Genomic DNA, 17,810 nt, shown 5'->3' with positions numbered 1-17,810 from the left:
TTACATTCACCTAAGACATAACAGAGTGTGTTTACGTGAATACTTGTCAAAACGGACAATTCAACATAATTTTGTGTGTATTTCTCCATTCATGAGAAGTGAAAGAATACTCGTGTGCTGTGTCTGTAGTCAGAAAACCGGACCGAATTTTGATCTCTTTTGTGTAGTCAAATTTATTCATATGTCTGCTCTTGTCTTACTCGCAGATATTGACATTTTTGTATGTTTTATGAGACGTGCAGCAAGTGTATGTCCTGCCGGATAGATCAGTGATACAGTAAAATGTACGCATATAATCTCCTAACCCCACAGCAGATTTGTTCTGAATTAATTTCTTCCCAAATTGTCCCTCCTTAACATTGTCTCATTTTTATTTGACTGAAATGTCAATAGATTTTCAGCATAGTTTTTGTCATTCAAAATGAGTTTTTGTTTCGTTATCGTCTTTTTTTTGTCAAACATTATTTGTCATCGTGCAATGAGGGTATAGCGTGGAGAATGGCTTTTCTGATTAACACTGTTCTTGAGCAGAAAATTAGCATATTAGAATGATTACTGAAGGATCATATGACACTGAAGGCTGGAGTAATAATTGCTAAAAATTCAGCTTTGACACCGCATGAATAAATTATAGGGTTGTGACGAGATCTCGTGGCACGAGATCTCGCGATATTCCGATGTGTCCCGCGAGATCTGACCGGTCTTGCGAGAACGTGACGATATCATGGCAAAACATTTTGCAATGTTTACATTAGAGCTGCATGACTAAGTTAAAATGTCATGATCTCTATTCAAACAGTTCTGACTTGAAATGTCCATTGAGTGGTGCTTAGAGTGACCACCCGTCCCACTTTGCATTGTATCGCACAGCATTTTCACCCCTTGTCCCGCACGTCGCATATTGAGAAAATGTCCCACAGTTTTTGCCATGAGATCAGGTAGGTATTTTTTTGACCCCATACTTTTACACAGAAAAGTATTACAAAATTGTTTTTTTTTTTTTTTCCAAAATACTCCCCAAAACCTGATCAGATATTTCCAGGGCTACGAGTACTAACAAATGTCTGTGTATGGTGTATCTCTAGTTATTTATAAGTGGCTAGCAATTCTTCCCTTAGATTAGGGCTGGGCGATAATTCGATAACAATAATTATCACGATATAGTTTTTTCTTCTTCGATAAAACGATAATGACAGTTCAATAACCCTGCTGAAAAAAACAGCTAATACCAGCCTAGGCTGGTTGGCTGGTCTTAGCTGGTTTAAGCTGGAAGTGCCTGGTTTTAGCTTGGACTCCAAGGCTGGCCAGGCTGGTCAGGCTGGTTTTAGCTGGTGGTTTCCCAGCCTGACCAGCTAAGACCAGCCTGACCAGCCTGGTCAGGCTGGAAAAGTGGCCAAAACCCCTCTAAAACCAGCCTGCCTTCCAGCTATGACCAGCTAAAACCATGCTGGTTGACCAGCTAAAACCAGCCAACCAGCCTAGGCTGGTTTTAGCTGTTTTTTTCACCAGGGAAGCGCTCGATAATGTTTACGCACTGAGCACTTCCGGATGCTACACGCAGTATTTAATTTACAGCCACAGGGCTCTACAGTGCGACCATTTCACTCGCATTTGTGACTAAAAATTTGTACGTGTGACTGTAAAAAAAATATTTAGGAGCACCATGTGCGACTGACCCGATCAGCATATTTGTGTTTGCGCTCAGCGGAGCTTCAAAAGTTTCTGCACGTTTTTGCAACATTGAGTAATGTATCACAGACATATCTCTCCAATCCTTTCATAAATAAAGTGTAGAGAGAGTGTAAATAAGAGACTAATTGTGCAGTAAAGAGAGTCATTGTTTATAATAGAGCTTTGTGAGATCGCGAACTAAGATAAGTGACAAGTGTTGTATCATATTACAGTTCTTATTTTTATATATATATTATATTTTATATATTAGTTTTATATATTCTATTAATATTAATAATATTGTATTCTATTGATGTTGATTTTACTAGTAATATTCTAATCTGTATTCTACCTCAATTGATCATTGTTTGGAAAGTATTTGTCATGTTCTGACAATAAACCATAAATAATTAACTGTCTGGTTTTTCTTTCATTCAGGAGTAAAAGTCTGCCTTTAAAATTGATAGATATAAAGATTTGACATTTATCGTGATAATTATCAATATCCACTGATATGAAAAAAATTATCGTGATCATTTTTTTTGCCATATCGCCCAGCCCTACCTTAGATCTTTTTATTATTTCATGCACCTCATTTATATTGTCCTAATTTCTTTAATAACTTATTTGGCATGCATCAAGATATTTAATTTATGTCGTAGCAGCAGGCTATAAACGATAATCATTTAAAGTTTTTTTAAATAATGCGATGTGTTCAGAAAAAAGACGTCATCTCCAGTCCTTTTTTAATATTACAAGGTGAGCAACAGATGAGAAGACTGGTGACATTAATTTTTTTCAATCTTTGCAAGGCATCCAAGAGCCCAATTTTGTCTTGGAGCTCTGGGTGGATCAATACATCGCATCAAGAATGTCCATCAGCATTCAGGAAGTTCGGTGGCACTTGAAATTAATAAAGCCGTAGCAATAAATCAGCAACATGGGAATGCGATGTTGAAAGATGATGAATTCAAGCTTGGCACGGTGGAGACCATCAGCATAACAATCAAACTGTAAAAGATTTCAGTGGAGTTGGAATAAGCTCTTGTGACTTTCAGAAAAGCACCATCAGCTGATATTTGATGGGGCACTTTAGAGAAAATAATCTAGATTTTGATTGAATCAAATGTAATGAAACAGAATTGATTGGTCCATGAAGAGATTCGTGAATCAGATCTCAGATTGACTAGTTACTCTCCAGGCTCTTAGGCTTTACCTGTGAAACCAAATTACTGAGGTTAAACACGAGCTGTTTGCAGATGATCTGGCTCTGGGACCTCTATACATGATCTTAATAGGACATCTTCTATAAATATTTACAAAGGCCATTGGGAGGCTATTACCGAAGCATTACATCCGCATGACTTCAGTGCCCTTTGAAAATCCCTCTTGATATGGATCTGAATAGTTAGTAGACCGTGAAAAATAATGGACATTTGTTGGTCAGTGCACGTTAGCGTGACGACATGATTGATTTGTGTTTGCCTGGCCTTTCATGCTGGCAAAACCATATAAATCACATATATTTTATTTCACTTAGTTCCCATGAATGAAGATTCTGCTAATGCCAGCCAAACGACTGCCATTGAGATGAATGGGAATGCTAATGGAAGGCTTTCTCCAGGTATTATAGGCCTCTTTGGATTGATGTGGGCAGCCAAGCGTTTTTTAAAAGTTTCCAGATGACCACTTCCACGGGAGATCTTTTATTCTCCGTTCCTGCTTCAAATGCATCATTTGGAGAATCATCCCGGCTTTCCGTTTTCCTGGACAGGCTTCATACTTCACGCAACACAACAGACGTCAATGGCGAATTATTTTAACTAAGCAGCCAACTCGTTTGCATTCCAGACCTCATGTCGAGCTGTGCGCTCTTCAGTCAATAAAACTTAATATCGGAGACATTTCCTTCAATCTCATCTCTCCTCCTCTTCCTCCACCTTCCTCCCTTTGTTGAACGGATCACACAGTCATTAATCAGCCAGTATCAACAGAAGCTCAGTGAAGTTTGCTGAGGCTAAATTTGGGCCATCCATCACCCCGCTGGGTTGTCTCATAATAAAAGACTGCATACATTTTTCTTGTGTTCAGTGTGGCAGGCCCTGATAGGATCTCTTTGTAGAGTTTGGTCCACCCCTGATTCATTAGCTTGCAGAGTGGTAGCGACAGAATAAACGCCTGCTGGATGTAGATGGTATCGGAGTGTGATAGATACCCCTGCCTCTGAAATTAGGCAGGTGGACACAGAGAATTTAGAACGGAGCGGATCTCAATTGTGTGCCAGTCATTCTAATTCAGATAACTGTTACGGACACTTGAGAAGGGGGGAAATATGACAAAACTTACAAAAGACCAACCTAAATTTAAAACGTAGTGCAACAGTATAGTTTCTCTATGCACCTTGTTTTTCCAGTAAGAGCGGATGCAGCCATTTGTAAATTTTGTGGGTCTGGCTTTCAGTCTTATCTGCAAACAGCTATTTGTAGCTGTACTAAACTGCTTGTTTGGCTGCTTAATATTGCAAATTGGTTTGTCTTACCATATTATTTTAATGTATTATCTTAATTATGAACACACTGGATAGTGCAAACATTTTACTATTTACTGCTCGTTATTTGCCTATAGCGGCTAATGAACCGGAAGTCTCACCCATAGGCTTACTTCCACATTGAGGAATAAGGTGGATAGAATCTACTGTATTGATGTAGTGTAATATTATGGTTTCTCTTTAAAATATTCTGTTTGTGTATGATACAACATTTTGGTTTCTCTATAGAATCTACTGTAAAGATGTGACAACGTTATGATTTATCCTTATGGGGGTCGCACACCGAACGCGAAGCGCCGCGTCGCGCCACGTCTTTAAAATTCGAACACAGTTTTCTATGAGCATACGCACACCGGCGGCGCCATTCGGCGTCTGTCCGCGGCGCCCAGCTACGACTCAGGAAGCTGTTCAAATTTCTGCTGCGCCACAGAGCGCCATCTGCATAGTTTTATATTAAATAACATCATATTTGTCTCAAATCGTCCTATTAGATTAAAAAAACAAGATACCACTGCTGCAAAATACTACTTACATTAGGTTTACAGCTTGAAAAAAATGTAAACCTATATAATTCATTCATATTTTATTTTCTCAATACATTTTTTCATACGCAAAATCTAAAGTCCTATGTAACATTTGTCTGTCGTAATTACATTCACTGTCTTTGACTGCCACCTACTGGATTTACAAGGTCACAACCGTCACTTGCAGTTCAGAACTTCACTGAAAAATGAGCTGACGCGTATAGAATGTGCGCGTCCGGTGTGCGATACCTCCAGCTGTCCTCGGCGCGACGCGACGTTGCGCTGCGTTTCTCGTCCGGTGTGCGACCCCTTTTAGAATCTGCTGTGATGTCTTAGAATCTTAGATGTGATGCGGCATTATGGTTTCTTTTAGAATCTACTTTATAGATGTGGTGCGACATTATGGTTTGTCTATAGAATCTACTGTATAGATGTGGTGCAGCATTATAGTCTCTCTTTAAAAATTGCTTAAATGTGGTGCCACAATGTTTTTCCATAGAATTTACTGTGTAGATGAGGTGTAACATTGTGGTTCCTCTTTAAAATCTGCAGTATATGTGATGCAAACTTATGGTTTCTCTATAGAATCTACTGTGTAGATGTGTTGTAACATTATTGTTTCTCTTTAAAATCTAAAGTATATATGTGATGCAACATTATGGTTTCTTTATAGAATCAATTGGTAGATGTGGGGTAATATTGGCTCTGTGCACAAGATGGCGTCGGTGAGCTTCGGCGACGCGAGTGCGTGCATACTTATTTTCGGTCTTTGCGGCGCTCGCATTTACTTTATGGGGAAACTTGGCTAGATAGATATAACAAAGAACTTATACTGACAAGAAGTGAAAGTCAATAGAACGTTCCATTGCAACAGCGCCGCCCAGTACGCTTCCGCCATTTTGGAGTGAAAGCCACTCGGCAGTCCACTACCTCCATGCTGTCGCTATGGCAAATATCAGCTGCTTTGTTTAAAAAAAAAGCTAAAATACACAACCTGAATCATGACAACATTTTTAAATATTTTTTTTTTACTCCTTTCCGTTTATTTCTTAAGAATTTTTGTATTATATTAGGCTACTTCTGTTAATTATTAAACCATAACTCATTTGTTATTAAAAGGATTTTTGTATGTTTTGTACGTACCCTAACCTTTGTTATTAATGCAATTAAAAAATATGACAACACAAAATAACGTATATTATCAAAAACAGACTTTGTCTTGCATTTATTTTTCGCAAAATCTTTGCTCTAGCATTATAAACGCTGAACTAATACCAACATATATAATTAAATTAAGGACATGCATCAGAAAATTGGGAATGTTAGACAATAAATATACGACAGGAATATAACAGCTTAACAGTAAACTGTTTTTGCAGTATTATCTTATATTAATGTCCGTTAAAGCATGACTAAAAACTCCAAAATTATTTAATTATTTAGTTATGAAAGACAGCAATACATCACGTTCTGTAAGATCATCGATATTTGTAGTGTGATCCATCGGTTTAACACGTACAATATAATGTATAAATACAATATATATTTCAGACCTATAATAGCAAATAATAATAGTAATAGTAAATGCATTAAGTTGCATAAAATAAAAATACAGCAGGTGTCACACCCCCGGACTTTCATGTTGGTTTCTCCCATTTTCCCCCGCAGTTCTGAGTGTTTTGGTTTCTCCCTCATTGTTGTCACCTGGATGTTGTAATCAGTCTGTCTATTTAAGGTGTGTGTGTTTTCCCCTGTATTCTTGTCGGTCTTTAATGTTACCACTCCGTGTTCCTGTGTCTGCCTGTTTCCCTTTGTATTTATTAAATGTACGTCTTTTATTTACGTCGTTGTTTGTGTGTTCCTGCCTGATCTGTGACAGCAGGCTGCCTCAAATGTAATGGTTGGATTCCACAATTGATAACATAAAACATATATAAAAATACAATACAACTTTTACTGTAGTAGTCATAACATTTACTGATGACTTAATTTGAGAAATTGTCTATTGCACTTCTGAATTGGCTGTGAAAATTTTGGGTGCGTAAGATATGATGAATTCTGATCCGTAAAATAAATCTAACAGTGTAGAGTGACTTTTTGCACTTTTTAAGGTCACACACTACCTCCCCGCAGTCATTGCGTTCTTTTATTTCCACTTTGACTTCTATTTCGTTGTCATTCTGTCTGCTTCTGTGCGGTTGTCCAGTTGGAATTTTCACTCCAGAATGGCGGCCGCGCTACCGCGTTACCAAAACAGCAACAGAGTTTCGCCTCTTTGGATATAATGAATGTTTTTCAAAATAAATAGCGAATAGTTGTTTATCATAGACCAGAGAAAACATCCCCCTTATATTATTGCGTACCTCTGTGTGGAAATTCATCAAGATACAACGCGGAGATTGCTTCATTCTTTCTTCTGTTGATTATGCGGCAGCGGCAGACGTTATTAATAATCCACTGGGATCTCTTCATTCATACACAAACCATTCAAATGTGCAATACTGGACATTACGGAGAGTTGATCGTTTTCTGACTGCTATTTATAAGCTCATAAGGTTTGCAACTGTCAAACGAGATGATAAGAGATTTCTGCATTATGGACTCAGTGTATGTTTTATTAATTTTATTTAGTAACATCATCTCTGTACAATTCAACATAATTTAATTATTGTAGGTTTGCATTTATTAAAAGATCGGTTTGCATTTCCCTGTGTGTTTCTATTAATATTTAGGCTATCTGTTTCGTTAATTATGTTGCATAGCATAAATCATTATCTGTCTCTAAGCAGTGCATACAGTCCGCCTATATTTTTGCGATTTTTTGCATTTATTAACAAATACATCAAATCTTTAAATTAATCATAACTATTTATTAGTATCCTTTTACAGTCAGTGTTTTCATTTCTAAATATGTTTGATGCAAAGTTATCTGTGTAACATATTAAAATATGTTGTGAAAATGTTGATGGAACAAACTGATGTAGCTATGTGCAGAATTGAGAAACGGATATTATTGACGAGCAGCCGTGTCTGGTAAATTAATCTAAAAAAAGCCAGTGTAATAAAAATATTTTCGAGAAAAAAGTTATTTGTACATTTACATAACTGGTACGGGGAAATTACATTGTGTAGCACACCATGAGTTCAACTTTCATTTCGTAAAGAGTAGGGATTAAATTGTTAGTGTATTTTATTCATTCACCGGACCGAACATACATAAGTTTCAAATGCCACTGGCTCAATTAACATATATAGTACAGTAGTAATAACACGTCCATATCTTACTTTAATTTTAAGTGACATTATAAATCCTGTAAACATAAATAGAACGTAATATTTGGATTTCTCCGGCTCTCTACACCGGTGTTTAGCAAATCAGGAAGCATTTGTGCACACACTCGCTAGACCGGAAATCCAAGATGGTGGAGATATGCAACTAGCCAATTATGGTTTCTCTTGAAAATTTTCACTTATATGTGACCCTGGACCACAAATAAGTAGCACAGGTGTATTTGTAGCAAGCCAATAATACATTGTATGGGTCAAAATTATTGATTTTTCTTTTATGCCAAAAATCATTAGGGATATTAAGTAAAGATCATGTTCCATGAAGATAACATGATAATATGCCTTGCTAAGAACTTCATTTGGACAACTTTAAAGGCAATTAAAAAAAAAAAAAAAAAAAAAATTTGCACCCTCAGATTCCAGTTTTTTGGTTGTATCTTGGCCAAACATTGTATCCTAACAAACATACATCAATGGAAAGCTTTTTTTATTCAGCTTTCAGATAATGTATTATTCTCAAATTGAACCTTATGGCTGGTTTTGTAGTCCAGGGTCACATATGTGATACAACACTACGGTTTCTCTATAGAATCAACTGTGTAGATGTGGTGTGACATGGTTTCTCCTTAAAATCTTTTGTTAATATGCAACATTATGGTTTCTCTATAGAATCTACTAAGATGTGAAGCAACATTATGATTTCCCTTAAAAAACCTGCTTTTCAGATGTGATGCGACATTTTGGTTTCTTTTAGAATCTTCTTTATAGATGTGGTGCAAAATTATGGTTTCTGTAGAATATCCTGTCTTTAATCTAAAAGGCGTGTAACTATATTGTGTCTTTTTTAAAGTATGAATCTCATATCTTCACCAGCCATGCTCTAAATAATTCACAAGATGTGATCAGCCCATGTACTATAGAATAAAAGAAAATGTTTGATTGAAAAGAGCTTTTCAGACCATAGATGGCAGTAACTTACCACAAGCCTGTTCTGACCTGCAAAAAAGGAGACATTCCCTAATGGTTTGTGCAAAAGAGCTATGTTATGTCAAATTAGTCGCTTATTTCTTCTAAAATTGCAATCCCAGCCCACCACGCATTGCACTGAGGATTCAAAGAGCCGTCATTTAGTGCTACAAGCAATGTAATTACATGCAAGAGGGAAAAGGGTCTTTCCACTTCCAAATGACTTGATTCGTGCAGAATATGATGTATAGTATTCGCATTTTAAATGACCCCTACACTTAAAATGTTTGAATTTCCTTTTATTTGTATATATGTATATTGTGTGTGTGTGTGTGTGTGTTTAATTGACAAATCAATGTTTTTGTCTAAATAATGATTTATTGAAATAACTGGCACAACTAATAGATGAGATTCAGCAAAGTGTGAAAGAAATGTGTTACATATCTTCTGGGTTAATTCCATGTGCTACTGTAGCAACAAAAAAAAAAAAAAAAAAATGACACCAGGCCTAACTAACACACATGGTGGTCTGAAATGAACTAACATGCTCTTTACACAAAGCCATTAGTTCCCAGTGAGGAAGCAGCAAGCGCATGATGAATTAGGAAGAGCTAGAGAATAGTTTAAATATAGAGATGAGGGGATGGAAGTTCTTCATCTTGTTGACAACACGAAAAAGAAATGGAAAATCAAGAGGGAGGATCGATTGTGTAATTCCAACTGCCCTCTCATCAGTCCATGGCTGGGTTTAGAATGGAATACTAGTTTACTAATTGAATACTGCACAGTATACATTTGTCAGTTTAGAAATATAAGTGTATATATTTTAAATGTTAATTTATTTTTGCTTCATTTTTCTTCTAATTCCGTGTTAAATTGCCTTAGATTTTGACGATATGATAATAATTAGTGAAAAAGCTTGGGACTAGTACTTTAAATTGAGTACATTGCCTTGTGAGATATGTGTGTTGTATACAGCATGTTTTGACAAATACTAAATTATCCAGGTACAGTGCCCTCCATTAATTTTGGCACCCTTGATAAATACGAGCAAAGGCGGCTATGAAAATAAATCTGCATCGTTTATCCTTTTGATCTCTCATTTAAAAAAAAATCACAGCATTCTAACCTATCGTTGAAGTAAAACAATAAAGTGGGGGGGAAATCTCATTATGAAATAACCGTTTTTCCTCTAGTTCACGTTGGCCACAATTATTGGCACCCAATTATTGCAACGTCCTTTTCCAAAGATAACATCTCCGAGTTTTCTCCTATAATGTCTGATGAGTTTGACAACACTATACAAGAGATCAGAGACCATTCTTTCATACAGGCATAAATCTTTCCAGATCCTTCCGATTCCCAGCTCCATGTTGGTGCTTCTCCTCTTCAGTTCACCAAACTAATTTTCTTCATTTTGTGCTCAGTGACATTTTTTTGTTGATTTTGATGTTTGTTTTGGGTCATTGTCCTGATTGAAGATCCAACCATGGCTTATTATGAGATTTCTAACAGAGGCAGTCAGGTTTAGATTTTGTTTTATCTGTTGGTATTTGATAGAATCCAAGATTCCATGCATCTGAACAAGATGTCCAGGACTTCCAGCAGAAAAACAGCCCCACAACATTAAAGATCAAACAGTATATTTAACTGTGGGAATGGGGTATTTTTTATCCATGTTTGCACCAAACCCGGTTGTTTTGCGGCCAAAAAGCTCATTTTTAAAGTTTCATCTGACCATAGAGGCCAGTCCTGTTTGAAGTTCCAGTCGTGTCTGACAACTGAATATGCTTGAGTTTGTTTTGGATGAGCGAGGAGGATTTTTCTTGAAACTCTCCTGAACAACATGGTGATGTAGAGAATTTTTTTTATTTTTTTTATTTTTTTATATATAGGCTTACTGACCCCAATTCTCCAGCTGTGATCCCTGGAGAGTCTTTAGCCACTTAAACTCTGCTCCTCACTGTGGATTAAGGGAATTTGGCCTTTGTGTTTCTCATATTTGTAATCCTGTGGAACAGGAAGTCATGGGTCGACAATTTCATGCTCCTAGTGTGATTAAAAAAAAAGTAAATATGAATGGGAATATACTTCAGAGATATTTTGTACACAATTTCTAGGGGTGCCAGTAGTTCTGGCCAACATGAACTAGAAAATAACATTTATTCCATAATGTGAGTTTCCCATGACTTTCAATTTTTCTACCTCAATGAAGAATTTTGTGAATTCCTTGAATGAAAGATCAAAAAGATAAACATTGCAGATTTATTTTCATAGCTGCCTTTGCTCATATTTACAAAGGGTGCCAGTATTAGTAGAGGGCGTTGTTTGTGGTTTCAACAACCAGAAGCATTTACACATGCATCCCAGACCACCTCCTTTAGTGGTTTGACAGATTTAAATCTGATCAGTCTCGAAAGCATTTCGGAGAGCATTTACACAAGGTCTTTTAACAATCAGATAGTTATCCGATCAGAGAAAATGCATGAAGTGAACAGTGAACTGTATTATCCATGATTCCGCAAAGAAATCTTCACCAACTCTGTTGTCCACCTAGCCTGGAAAAATCCAGACCCTAATCTATTAAGATTAAGGGTCTGGGATCGAGCAATGAAAACTGCCTAACTCGAGGGGCGGCACCAAGCATGCATTTGAAACTCTAACTGCACGCAATTGGATAACGTCACGACCAATCACAACAATACACGCTTAGCTACCAGCAGAGCTAAATGATGTTTCATTAACAAAGTTCGGGAGAAGCGCGTCAGATGCTTAGCGTAAACATCACAAGTCAATCAGCGCCATAGGTTTAAATACAGCTGACTCACCTCAATTCACCCGATGGTTTATCAGTAAACCTCCACCACCCCATCTCATCACTCCGAGTTCTCGCTACTCCTATTGGGGGGTAACGTACTCTGGGTTCGGGCCACTCCCGAGCTCGGAGCCCTTCACCGGACAGCACGCCAAACATGCACTACTATTCTCCGGCTAATTATATGTAAGCGTGAACTCGTGAACTGATAGATTAAACTCTTGCTGTATCCAGTCGGCAAAACAGCATAAACGTCCTTCTTGCAAAGGAACGATTCGAGTTTTCGGTTTTCTGTTCCTCTTTTATATGGAAAGCCAAGTCTAACTCGTTCATTGTAGCGGCCAAAGCCGTTTCAAACAACTTGTTGTTCATCTGTAGCGACAGCGATCTTTCAAAGTTTACTATATGATTCGGACGTCGCAGTGCTGTCATCATCAGCTTAGCTCGCTTCTGGCCCGCCTACATCAGATACACCGATTTGATTGGTTCCCACAATTGCTTACGTATTGCAGTAACCTGCATTATTGCTCGATGCCAGAGTGTCTTGCAGAGACAATTCAAATTGTGCCCTCGCAAGACCTCTGGATTTCCAGGGTATTGTCCACCCACTCCTATGAAACATTTGTACATTTTCAAATACTTTTTTGCTTCAAGTCAAAGTGTAATGTGATTCACCCCGTAGCTGGTTGGTTTTGTTCATAGTTTATAATGCTTTAATGAAGACTTTTTAAAAATCCCTATGGAAAAAGTATTTCCGGAAGCAAGGCTGCTTAAATGTACTTTTATAATTGAACACAGTGTGCTTGTGGGATACAGTATTCTGTGCTGTGTTTTCTCTTGAGTACTGCACATTTTGGCAATTGTAGTATGTCATCCAGGCATTATATTCGTACTTTAAAATGTGCATACTGTCCACACTTGCAGCACAAACAAGTACAAGTTGTATGTTAATCTGCTATTTTAGTAAGTAGTTTTCCAATATTGAAGTAGAAAAACTGAAGAGGCTTGAAAGAAAAAGTGAGAAAACAAGTCAAAGGATAATGTGTGCTGGGAAGGACGGCCAAAATGAGGCATTTCACATTTTTCCCCTGGGAGGGCAATGACTTCCCAAACGTGTGCTGAGGTTTTCTGGCATGCTTGCTTGTATTGCAGTGCAATGACAGAGAACAAAATCATAAAGTAAGGGATGAACAGACCCGAAAGACCACCAAATACATGACGTGACAAGCTGGTTTCAGTTTCTCATAGCGCATTTTACTAGCATTTCCCCTCAATCAGCAACTGTTTCCCAAAGAACAAAGTGACTTTGCTTGCTACCCTTAGGCGAAAAACTAGTTAGATCGATGTTAAATCAACTGCAGTTATTGGCGTATTATCAATGTGAATAAAGCGGGTAGAATGGATGTTGAAATTGCTTTCGATTGAACACCGGTGGTAGGGAAGGTTAACAAGCATTAAAGCACCTCGGTGGAAATTTGATTGAATAAACCCCTGAATGCTAAACCAGCCAGACTGGGATAGTCTCCATCTCGCATCTTGAAAATGGCAGCACAAGACAGTTGAGAGAGTTTTGCGCTGAAGGTCACGTCTGGGTTAGGAGTGTCCTACCGAGAGTGGGCTGACACACCTCGGCCTCTGCCAATACTTCCTGCAGGGGGTCTTGTTTCAGGAAGTGATATTCGTCAGGTAAAGGTGTGAGGTGATAAGAAAGGGTGACAAGCCGCCCATATTCATACAGATACCATCTGCTCAAGTCTGACACGCCATACATAAAAATGTAAAATAAGACGCCGGCTCCCCAGACAGGCCCAAGGTGAACGAGGCAGACATACGCTCGATGGAGTTGAACTGTTTTAATATTAATAGTTACATCTCTTACGTCCTTTAGAGGGTAATGACTGTAACTCTGCCAAAATGGCGTCAGTCAGATGAGAGGATAAACAGAGGGTTATGTAAATGAACTCTTTGCAACCACAAATGACTCTAGGGACTGTATTTATGGAATGAAAAAATAATATATTTTTAGAAACCCATCTGCTTTTTTTTTCTTCTTCTGTGGAACCAGTATTATTTATTAAGTATTTGCTGTATATCAATATTTAGAATTTTTACTAATTTTAATATTTCTTTTAGCTGTAATTTATTTTTATTTCAGATTTAGTTTTAGTAATTTTCTGTAATAAATAATGGCAACACTTCTATTTTTTTTTTAGGTTTAAAGTCTCTTTTTTGTCTCTTTATATTTTATTTGATAAAATAGATGTTTTATCTTGCAGTTCTGTTTTTTTCACCGGAATTTTTGACACCTGACCACATGCACATGCAAAATTCAGAGGAAAAAAGTCTGAATTGCGAGATACAAATGCTGAATTCTAAGAAAAAGATAAATTCAAAAAAAAAAAAAAAATTGAATTGAGATGTAAACTTGCAATTTTGCCAAAAAAATCTGAATTAAGAGACGTAAACTCGCAATTTAGAAAAATTCTAAATTATGAGATGTAAACTCACTATTCTGGAAAAAAAAATTCTGAATTATGAGACGTAAACTTGTAATTCTGAGGGAAAAAAAGAATTATAAGACGCAAACTTGCAATTTTGAGGGAAAAAATATGAATTATAAGACGTAAACTCGCAATTTGTAAGGGAAAGAAATCCAATTTATGAGGCGTAAATTTGCAATTCTGATAAATTCTGATTTATGAGACGCAAACTCGCAATTCTGAGGAAAGAAAATATGAATTATTAGATGTAAACATAAAATTGAGAATTCTATTTTGAGTTTTGAGACGAACTCTCAATTCTGAGGGAAAAAACTTAATTGTAAGACGTAAACTCGCAATTCAGAGAAAAAATTCTGAATTATGAGACGTAAACTTGCAATTCTGAGGAAGAAAAAAAAAAGAATTATAAGATGCAAACTTGCAATTCTGAGGGAAAAAATTATGAATTATAAGACGTAAACTTGCAATTTGTAAGGGAAAGAAATCTGAATTATGAGACAAACTTGCAATTCTATTAAAGGTTTTTGTCTAATAATTTATATTTTATTTTATTAAATGTTTTATCTTCCAGTTCTGTTTTTTCACCGGAATTTTTGACACCTGACTTCATGCACATGCAAAATTCAAAAAAAGTCTGAATTGCGAGATCTAAATGCTGAATTCTAAGAAAAAAGACAAATTCTGAAAAAAAAAAAAAATAAATTAATTGAGATGTAATCTTGCAATTTTGCAAAAAATTCTGAATTATGAGATGAAAACTCGCTGTTCTGGAAAAAAAATTCTGAATTATGAGATGAAAACTTGTAATTCTGAGGAAAAAAATATGAATTATAAGACGCAAACTTGCAATTTGTAAAGGAAAGAAATCCAAATTATGAGGTGTAAATTTGCAATTCTGATAAAAATTCAGATTTATGAGACGCAAACTCGCAATTCTGAGGAAAAAAATATGAATTATTAGATGTAAACGTAAAATTCTGAAAAAAAAAATCAGAATTATGAGACGTAAACTTGCAATTCTGAGGAAAAAAAATAATTATAAGACACAAACTTGCAATTCTGAGGGAAAAAATGATGAATTGTTAGATTCTAAGAAAATTCTATTTTGAATTTTGAGACAAACTCGCAATCCTGATGGAAAAAAAATATTAATTATTAGATGTAAACCTAAAATTCTAATTTGAATTTTGAGAAACTCGCAATTCTGAGGGAAAAAAAAATAATTATGAGATGTAAACTCACAATTCTGAAAAAAAATTCTAAATTATGAGACAAACTTGCAATTCTGAGGAAAATAATCTAAATTATGAGATGTAAACTTGCATTTCTAAGAAAAAAAAAAATTTAAGACGTAAACTTGCAATTCTAAGGGAAAAATCTGAATTATGAGGCATAAACTCGCATTTCTGAGGAAAATAATTTGAATTATGAGATGTAAACTTGCATTTCTGAGAAAAAATCTGAAAATTTAAGACGTAAACTTGCAATTCTGAAACAAATCTGAATCACGAGATGTAAATTTACAATTCTGAGAAAAAAAAAGCGTAAACTCGCAATACTGAGAAAAAATGTGAATTATGAGATGTGAACTGGCAATTCTGAGAAATTCTGAATTATAAGATGGAAACTTGGAATTCTGAGGGGGCAAAAAAAAGCAGAATTATGAGACTAATTCGCAATTCTGAGAAAAATTCTAAAATTATGAGACCTAAATTCACAATTATGAGAAAAAATTCTGAATTATAAGACGTAAACTTGCAATTCTGAGAATACAAATCTGAATTATGAGACGTCAACTCGCAATTCTGAGAAAAACATCTAAATTATGAACTGAAAGCTCTTAATTGCAAGCAAAAAAGTCAGAATTTTGAGAAAAAACATTGAAATAACCTTTTTTGTTTTTATTCTGTTGCAGAAGTAAGCTTCCAGATATCATATTCAGACTTGATAACCCCAGTCCTCATTCACTTCAATTATACTAAAAAGAGTTGCCAGGATGTTCTTCAAAAATACACCTCTCCACAGAAGAAAGAAAGTCCTGCGGGTTTGCAACGACGACATGCGTGTGAGTAAATGATGACAGGATTGCCATTTTTGTGTGAACTTTCCATTTAAAGTATATTTGTGTATGAGGGAAAAGATCTCTGCTGTGCAGCCTGACACAGGGCGGTTCTTTTTTTAGTGGCGGATGAATATGTATGACATCATCTCTCTGAATGTATACTCCCCATGTGTCCGTGCACGTATGGCTGTGTATGTCTGAGCAGCATCTTGCTGCTAACAAGAAGCTGTCCATCTCCTTTGTTTATTTGTAGGCGCTGGTTGTTGCTTCAAGCTCAGGCCCAGGTGAGGGAGAAATTCTGGCAGATGCACGGCCGCATTAACATAGACTGCAAAGGCAGGCAGACATTTCACAGGAGACACACTATAGTCTCCATCCTGCTGCTGTGGCAAAACACATGCAGGCCAGAGAGAAAAAGAACAGAGCACCGCAAACCACTCCTGTACAGGCGAGAGCACTGGTTTTTATGCATGTTTATGTCTGCATTCTGAATTCAATGTCGTTCAGTGCATATAAATGTGTTCAATCAAAAGCTGCTTTCACATGATATGGCAGACACATGCCTAGACTACTAAATCAGTGCATACTTCCATACTGAAAGATGCTTTGTGCTGCTCGTGACACCGTATTTAATTTCAGTCAAGTTAAAAAAATGATCTGTGTTCAAAAGACTGCCTCCGAGAATGGTGTGGGATGATTGATAGCTTCAGTTACTGAAAAGGGTGGTGAAAGTCTTTTGTGGTTAAGGGGAGGTGACTTCGGTGGGGTCAACTTGTGAATTGGAGCGATATTGAGAGATCTCTATCACCATTGTGCCCTTGAATGAGGCACTTTCCAACAGATTTCTCCAAGGTGAGCACAGACTGTAGTTATACTGTAAGTTGCCTTGGATAAATGAGAAGTTAGTCAAAGAAAGAAATGCATTGAAAATGGCATTTATCCAAGGCGATTCTGTAAATCGCCTTGCTGAAAAAAGAAGTTAGCCACAGAAAGCTAAAGATTCAATTAAGAAATAATAAAAGCATACAGATATAAAATTATTGGAATTATGAGACAAACTCGTAATTCGGAGGAAAAAAATCTGAATTATGAGACAAACTCACAATTCTGAGGAAAAAAGCTGAATTATTAGACAAACTTGCAATTGGGAGAAATAATTCTGAATTATGAAATGTAAACTCACAATTCGTGCTGCTCGTGACACCGTGTTTAATTTCAGAGGAATAAAAATCTGAATTATGAGACAAACTCACAATTGGGAGAAAAAATTCTGAATTATTAGACATAAACTCGCAATTCATGCTGCTCGTGACACCGTATTTCATTTCAGAGGAATACAAATCTGAATTATGAGACAAACTCCCAATTCTGAAGAAAAAAATCTGAATTTTGAGACAAACTCACAATTCAGAAAAAAAAAAAATCTAAGTTATGA

Source organism: Garra rufa, chromosome 23 (assembly GCF_049309525.1).
Source record: "Garra rufa chromosome 23, GarRuf1.0, whole genome shotgun sequence".
In the NCBI taxonomy this organism is placed as follows: Eukaryota; Metazoa; Chordata; class Actinopteri; order Cypriniformes; family Cyprinidae; genus Garra; species Garra rufa.
This window is presented reverse-complemented; position numbering follows the sequence as displayed.